This window comes from Microtus pennsylvanicus, chromosome 11 (genome assembly GCF_037038515.1).
Source record: "Microtus pennsylvanicus isolate mMicPen1 chromosome 11, mMicPen1.hap1, whole genome shotgun sequence".
NCBI lineage: Eukaryota > Metazoa > Chordata > Mammalia > Rodentia > Cricetidae > Microtus > Microtus pennsylvanicus.
The window spans coordinates 33820699-33828758 of NC_134589.1; positions in this window are offsets into that span (position 1 = coordinate 33820699).

Here is an 8060-nt window from a genome sequence, read left to right on the forward strand (position 1 = left end):
CAGAAATACGATGAAATTAGTTCAATTTCTTCATGCAGGCCACATTTGGGGGACAGCCTAGCCTTCCCAGGCCAGCAGACCACATTTAGGGGCCAGCCCAGCCTTCCCAGGCCAGCAGACCACATTTGGGGGACAGCCCAGGCTTCCCAGGGCAGCAGAACCCATTTGGGGGACAGCCCAGCCTTCTCAGGCCAGTAGAACACATTTGGGGGACAGCCCAGCCTTCCCAGGTCAGTAGACCACATTTGGGGGACAGCCCAGGTTTCCCAGGGCAGCAGAACCCATTTGGGGACAGCCCAGCCTTCCCAGGGCAGCAGACCACATTTGGGGGACAGCCCAGCCTTCCCAGGGCAGCAGACCACATTTGAGGGACAGCCCAGCCTTCCCAGGCCAGCAGGGGAGACCACAAGACATGACCTCTTAGGCTGGCTTTGCCCTCAATTGTCAGGAAGTTCACCTTCTGTCTAGCCTTAGGCTTTGTTTGCTTATTTATTTTTGCCATGAGAAAAGAGTTTTTGGGAGCAAGGACATAGGAACTGCCCCACCCAGGCGCCTGCCTGTATGTGGGGCACCTAGATCCCTAGAGATAAGAGTGATGGGGAGAGGCAACCCCTGTTTCCTGGACTCAGTAAGACAAGCAATCTCAAGCCAAGGTCGGGGGCCCTCATGTGGCACCACAATAGAATAGCAGCTAAGCCCTAGAGAACACTGGCTCACCCCAGACTGTAGGCTCCACCAAGGCCAGAGCTGATGGGACTAGGGGAGGGAGGGTTGCAGAGGGAGATGACATACTCGTGCATGCATTAGTATGCATGTCACTATGTGATGTTTATCGTGCAACTTTAGGTCAGTATGTATATGCATGTCGTTATGTATATTGTATGTATATATGAGAGATATGTTTATGTCTGTGTACATGCGGAGAGGATCATTATATGTATGTCGACTATTTTATGTCTATGAATATCATTGAGTATTTATCTGTGCAAGTTTCTGTGTCATTGGGATGTCTATTTGGCACAAGGTATATATGCATACAATTATGATTCTATCATTGTAAGTTTACAAATTATAATATGGCATAAATCATGTGTATCTATGCCATTATATGGCATCGACACATTATGACACACATTGTCATGTGGTGTGTAATGGTATACAATGACATGCATATAACGATATACTTTCCAGGTGTGATGGTGCATGCCTTTAATCCCAGCTCTTGAGAGGCAGAGGCAGGTGGATCACTGAGAGTTTAAGACTAGCCTAGTAGTATTCAGGGAAAGTTCCAGGACAACCAGGGCTATACAAAGAAACTGTCTCAAAAAAACCAAAACCAACCTTAAAAAGGATATATATATACTTTTTTTATTCTTCCATGCCTAAGGGCAATTGGCTCTAGGATCATCTCCAGATGCTCCAAATTCTCAGACACTTAAGTCCTTTATATGACATGATGAAATATCTGCACACAGCTTTTACACATCCTGTTTACCCAAGGTCCCTTGCTCGCCAAGCAAGCACCCCACCACCTATATCCTCAGCCCTCTTATATGCTTTAAATCTCTAGATTTATAATATCTTATAATACAATTTAAGTGCTAAGCAACTGTACTGCATTAGTGGGGAAATCGTGAGACTGACAGAGATGTATGGAACTTAAGACACAGCTTCCTTTCTTAGGGTCTCACTCAGCTCCAGCCTCCACCTGCTTGGATTACAGGCATACACCACATACTTGCCTTGCCATTAGAAACACATTGTTTTCAGTCTGGCCAGTAGGATTGCCCCGTGGGTGGAGATACTTGCCACCAAGCTTGACCATGTTTGATCCCCAGGAACCACATGGTGAAAGTGGAGAATTGATTCCGTCATGCAAAGTGTTTTCCGACCCCCACATGCATGCCACAGTACATAAGCACAAACACAAATAAGTATCAAAAAAAATTTTTTTTTCAGTCCGTAGGTGTCATAGGTGTTGAAACCCACACTGAGATCCTTACTCAGTGTGTATGCTGTTATATTATCTTCATTTTATAGTATCTATAAAAATGTCACTATGTCTATGGAGCCACCGTATCTATGTGAATCTATATCATGACATGTCATATAACACTATATGTGTAAGCACTATGAACACGTGTTTGTAGTAGGCAACTATATACCCAGTGCTACCCTCCCCCATGTCTCAGTCTGTCTTGGTTCATGCATGTTGCTGGCATGTGTACAGGGCCCGGCGCCATGCATGTGAATGGCGATGCGTGTGTGCTTTGCTGACTAGCACCCATGACCTGACAATGTGTAAGGCGCTGGTGGGCACACTGTGCCACAGTGGCTTTGCCCACCTCTTATGCTACCAAGGATCCTGTAGATCAGCAGTTCTCAACCTGGGGCCTGCAAGCTCTTTGGGGGATTGAATGACCCATTCACAGGGGTCCCCTTAAACCATTGGAAAACACAGGTATTTATATTACAATTCAAAACAGTAGCAAACTACAGGTATGAAGTAGCCATGGAAATAATTTTACGGTTGGGGTCACCACAACATGAGGAACTGCATTAAAGGATCGCAGCCTTAGGAAGGTTGAGAACCACTGCTCTAGACTTCCTTAGACCAAACCCAGAGGCAAGCGACCTTCATTTTGGAGGTGAAGAGAGTAAAGAGAAGATGGAGCAGCAATTAGGGCCAAAAGTAAAGGCCCCCTCATACCCTAACCCTTTATTCGCATTGCCAGAAGGTCTGCTTCCGGGGCTTCCGGTGACCCAAGCCTTTCCATCCCCAGGCTGTGGCTTAGCCTGGTCTAACTCTTCTTGTGTCAGGACACCCAATCTCTCTCTTGGGTGGTGATTCTGTTCCCAGGTACTCGGGGAACCCACACAACCCCAATACCCCAATAACAGAGTCTCAGACAAAAGTGAAACAAGTCCATTCTTTATTCATATGGAGAGCCCTGTGACCCCTACCCATTCCGGTCCATTTGGCCTCCCTTCTGGAATCCCCAATCCGCTTGCCGGTGTGGCACCAAGGCCCACACATCCAGCCCCACCCATCTCCTCAGACCCGAACACAGGAGAGCTGCCATGGTGTTTCCCCAGTTGTCTGGGGTCAGGAAGAGCAATGCTTGGGGGGGGGGGCAGTGAAAGTCTTTCAGGAGGGCGCTGGCAAAACGGGGAGGTGTGCTCACCTGTCTCCTTGATCCCGGGGTAAAGGAGGGCGGTGGCAGGTGGCCGCAGCGTGGCGCGGTCTCCGAAGCCCACAGTACACTCATCCATAAAGTAGGAAACACTACACCCTCCAGTGCTGTTAGTAGTGCTTTCTACTTTATGGGTGACTGCACTGTCTGTCTGTCCACAGGTATTCTTCAGGCCACCTGCTCTTCCTGCTGACTCCTGCTTTAAAACAAAGCCCTCTGCCCCCACCCTCCTCGCACTTCCAAAGGACCCCCCATTCCCGCCCATGGCCTCCGAGGGCCCGCCCTATGCCTTGTGGGCGGTGACTCAGCATGGCGCCAGACTAGTCTTTCCCCCCCCCCCAACTTCCTCTTTATGAGACCTTCCCTTCCCCCCTCACCAGGTTTCCACCCTGTTCTCACCCTTCTCGGGGACACTCAGGTGGAGCCACGGCCACCCGAGAGACTCAGCCCTATCTTTAGAACTGCAACCCCCTGGGTGGTGCCTCCAAGTTTTGAATCCAACTGAAGCAGCCACGGCCTCCTCCCCTAAAACCCTCGTTGTCCAGCCTGGGCATTAGACAGAGGCTCTGACACCCAGAAGCTGGTGTCCCTCCCCATCAGATCAAGGCCCTGAGTCCCTCAGTCCCGGGAGGCTGTTCCCCAAGCTGGAGTCCAAGAATGCGCCAACGGAAATGGAGGCCATGTTGGGCGGAAAAAATACCTGGGCTCCAGTTGCAGATACTGGTCCCACTTAGCCTTTGCCCACTCCCGATTCCCGTCCTTATCTCCAGCCCTCCTTCCTCAGAGCCTTAGGTGCCTCTTTTTTGGGGGAGGGGCGGAGGTGGGGGTGCAGAAATAATTTTCCCCTTTAATCTTGCTTTCAAAAATTTAAAAGATTTTGAAAACTGTTCTCAATGACGGCAGGCAGATCCTAGCGTCATTGCCCCTTTGCCTAAGGCTCTGGTACCCAAACCCCAAGCCGCCTACTGTCTGTCCTGAGCCTCTACTTAGAACCAAGCCAGGCGGCGGTGGCACATTTCTTTAGTCCCAGCACTCGGGAGGCAGAGGCAGGTGGATCTCTGTGAGTTCAAGGCCAGCCTTGGCTATAAGAGCTAGTTCCAGGCCACCTGAGGCTGTTACACAGAGAAACCCTGTCTCAAAAAAATAAATAAATAAATAATTTTTTAAAAAATCAAAAAAAGGAAAAAAGAAAAAAAAGCTCCAAAAAAGAAAAAAAGGGAGAGAGAAAAAAAGAACAAACCTGAACCCAAAGCCTTTCACCACCCTCTAGGCCCAAAGTTAAGGAGTCCTGCTTGGGGCTGGAGTGAAGATTTAGGCCCTTACCTGATGCTGCAGAGCTGAGAGGAACAGGATCCAAAGTGGGGTTCCCTTCAGGGTGGGCAGGGCTTATAACCCCGAGGCCACGTGGGTCAGATCTCAGGGCACCCAACGGTCTTGGAGCCCGCCTCCACAACGCAACAGAGATTAGCCACCCCTCCCCTCCCTGGGGAGTGCAGACTGACAGGAAACCAGAGACAGGGCTGGGTATTGGCGGGAGGGGGCTGAAGAGGCCATTTCACATGCTCGGGGCAGGTGGCTTCCTGGATCCCAGGCCTGCCCTTTCCCAGTGGAACCAGCCACAGGAGATGGTTCAAGAGTTGAGACTGACTCATTGATTGGAGTGATCCCGGTAGATAGCAGTTCCCTGCTAGGACCTTCAGTGAGAGCCCAGAAGAGTCCTGAACCCCAAGTCCTACACCCCCACCGCCACCCCCACTGACAAGCCCTCCTCTGGTCACTGAGACCAAGTAAGGCATGGCTGTTCCATGCGGTCTCCTGAGAGGCTGTGGAAGAAGTACAAAGGCGTGAAGGGAGGTGGAACCCATATCCCAGTGAGTCAGTCAGTATCCTCAGTACCCCTGAAAGTCACCAATTCCCCAGGCCTGGCCTAGCCCTCAGCATCATGGGAGGGGGGTGTCACAATTGGCTTGGGTCTTTATTCTGTTTTTAGGGCTCTAGGGCCAGAAGGACAGGCCATGTTAGTGAAGATGAGGGTCCTTGGGCAGGGCCTAGGTGTCTTGGAGTCTTGGGGGAGGGGAGGAAAAGAGACTCTAACCAGGAGGTTCTCTTGGCCACCGGATGTGGGCACGGGTCCACCCACCTGCATGTCACCCCCACTTTCCCCATGGGGAAGGCAGGAAACTACCCAGTCTAGGGCCCCAAGCTGGGGGATGGGAACTAGGTGGGGGTCTGGGCAGGAGTTTACTGGGCTGAGTGTAGACCCCATATTTTCCCCAGCTGTCCCTCTCAGTGAGCTTGGCTCTGGAATCAAGAATGGCCTTGAGGGGCAGTTAGAAGAGGCAGGGGACAGTCAAAAACCACTATTGACTCCTTCCGGGAAGGCCATGAGAGTCTTCTCTGGGTACCCCATCTAGACACGGGACCACACATGCCTTAGGGAATACAGATTCAAGGCCCAGAAAGGAACTGGGGAAGGTCCAGAGAGAGAGGGAGACTGCTCCACATCTTTCTCTTCTGCAGGAGGCACTGCCATCCTGGAAAACAGTTATCTGTCCCAGGTGCCCCAGTGGAAAGTCAGAAAGTGAGAGCATGAGCCTAAGGTCTAAAGAAATAGTGGGGAACAGCCTTGCAAGGCTGGCTGGCCCAAAATAGGACAGTGTTCCTTTAAGAGACCACCACCAGGCCTCAGACCTGGGTGGAGGGGAAGTGGCTGCCCCAGGAGATAAGAGGATAAGAATATCAAAGTTGTGCAGTAACCTGGGTTCCTGGACCCCACTCCTTCAGGGCTTCCCAGCCCTTAGCCCTATCACTGGAGAGACACTCTGCCCTGGAGAAGTGCCGTGGGGAAGCCCGAGCCTGGCTTCTGGGCCCAGTTGTGCTATAGATATTGAGTAAGTCAGAGCCAAGAGTCCGAGGGGCACTCCAGACTCTCCTCAGTCCTGAGCAAGGCAGTGGAGGTCACTGATACCTACAACCTTCTAAGAAGAAGCTGTGTTGCGTTCCCTCTGAAAGCAGTCTTTAGTGCCCCAAACCACATGGGGCCCAGCCCCTACCCACAGAGTTTTTGGGATCAGGAAGTTTCTTGGAGGGTCTGGAATTTTCTGTGGTTCCCATCTTGAGGCTGGGACTGAAGAACAAAGGAACTGAGAAGGAGCCCAGGGCCCCTGTGCCTTGGGCTTCATCATTGCGGGGGCCTAAAACTCCCTAAAAATGAAAAGCAGAGAAAAGACACAGTAGAAGGCAGGGGGCAGCATCTTAGGAAGGTCACCAGGGCTGTGAGTGTCCGAAGAGTGAAGGTGTCCTGTGTGGAACGGGGTGCTGCACTTCCTAGAGCGAACACAGCAGACACAGCCAGCTCAGGCCCATGGCTCACCTGGAAGGCCTTCTCCCCACTCCAGGACACCCCTGCCTCCTGCAAGGACACAGGGAGAATCACTTGGGACCCTGGGACCAGTGAGGTGACAGACAGAAGTCCTGGAACATACAGGCACTTCTGAAGGACAGGCCTACCCCCCACTGCTGCCCCCAAAGTTTCCTGTTGCTTGAGCTCCCCAGGAAGAGAGAAACAAAGCCATCTTTTTTGTTTGTGGTGGTCTGAGGCTAAAGGGGGAGGGATTAATGTCTCCCTCTGTTGAGGAAGGGGGGGGTTTCACGTAGATGATTTGAACTCCACCCTTGGAAACACATCCAGACATAGTGAGGCACACGAGGCTGCGGTCACCATTTAAATTCCGCTAAAAAAAATAGTCTCCAAGGTTTTCTGGTTTCGACTTTTCCTTTGTTTTTCAAGATAGGGTTTCTCTTTGTAATACTGGCTGTCCCGGAATTCACTATGTAGACCAGACTGGCCTCAAACTCACAGAGATCCTCCTGCCTCTGCCTCTCAAGTGCTGAGATCTAAAGTGCGCACAACCCCTATCCTTGTTTTTTTGTTTGTTTGTTTTAAGACAGGATCCTGTATAGCTCAGGCTGGCCTTGAATTTGCTATATAATCAAAGATAATTTTTGTTTGTTTGTTTATGTTTTTAAGGCTGGTCTTGAGCTTGCTGTGCGATCAAGGATAACCAAGACTTTGGTCCTCCCGCCTTTCCCTTAAGTGCTGGGATTACAGGCGTGTGCTCCCACCTCCACCCTGCCTAGTGCATGCCAGGCAAACATTCCTCCACCAGTGCAGTTCCACCTCCAGGCCCGGGTCCTGTCATCCTCATTTCCTGCAATACCTCTGCTAAGTGGAAGAGGGAATGGGAGCCGTGAATGAAACCCTGTTCACCTAAGGGATGGGTCCAGACCGGGACTAGCGATTCTGAGGCACTCTAACTCACCATCTTTGCTCCCATCCCTTTGTAACTAACCCTGAGGGTAGCCATCTTGTCTGCTGAGATGATGCTGTGGGCAGGTAAAGTTAGCCTGAAGAGAAGATATGAGGCCCCGCTATGGGGTGCTCTCTCAGCTTATGAGAAGGATGAAGTTGAGGAGGAACTCGGGGTCACTGTAGGAGGATACAGGGGAAATCTGTATACTGGTGTGTAGGATCATTATGGATAGGTACCGAGTAATCCTCCTTGGTGCTGAGGGGCTCACTGGGGCCAGAGTCATGGGGCGACGGACAGATATCAGCAAAGGCCTTCTAGAAGAAGTATAATCAGAAGAGAGTCTGGAAGGGACAACTGGACAAAGAGAAGAAACGGAGAAAGGGATCCTTTGAAGGCCTTTGCCTTACTAGGAGTGCAGGCCCAAAGAGTGAAAGAATTTGAGAAGAAAACCAAGATTTTCTTCCAGCAGCACAGGCCTGGGGCCTCACTCAGTGGGCAGATAGGCAGGCAGGCAGAGATGGCAGGCCCGATAACCTGCCTTCTGAAGAGAGAA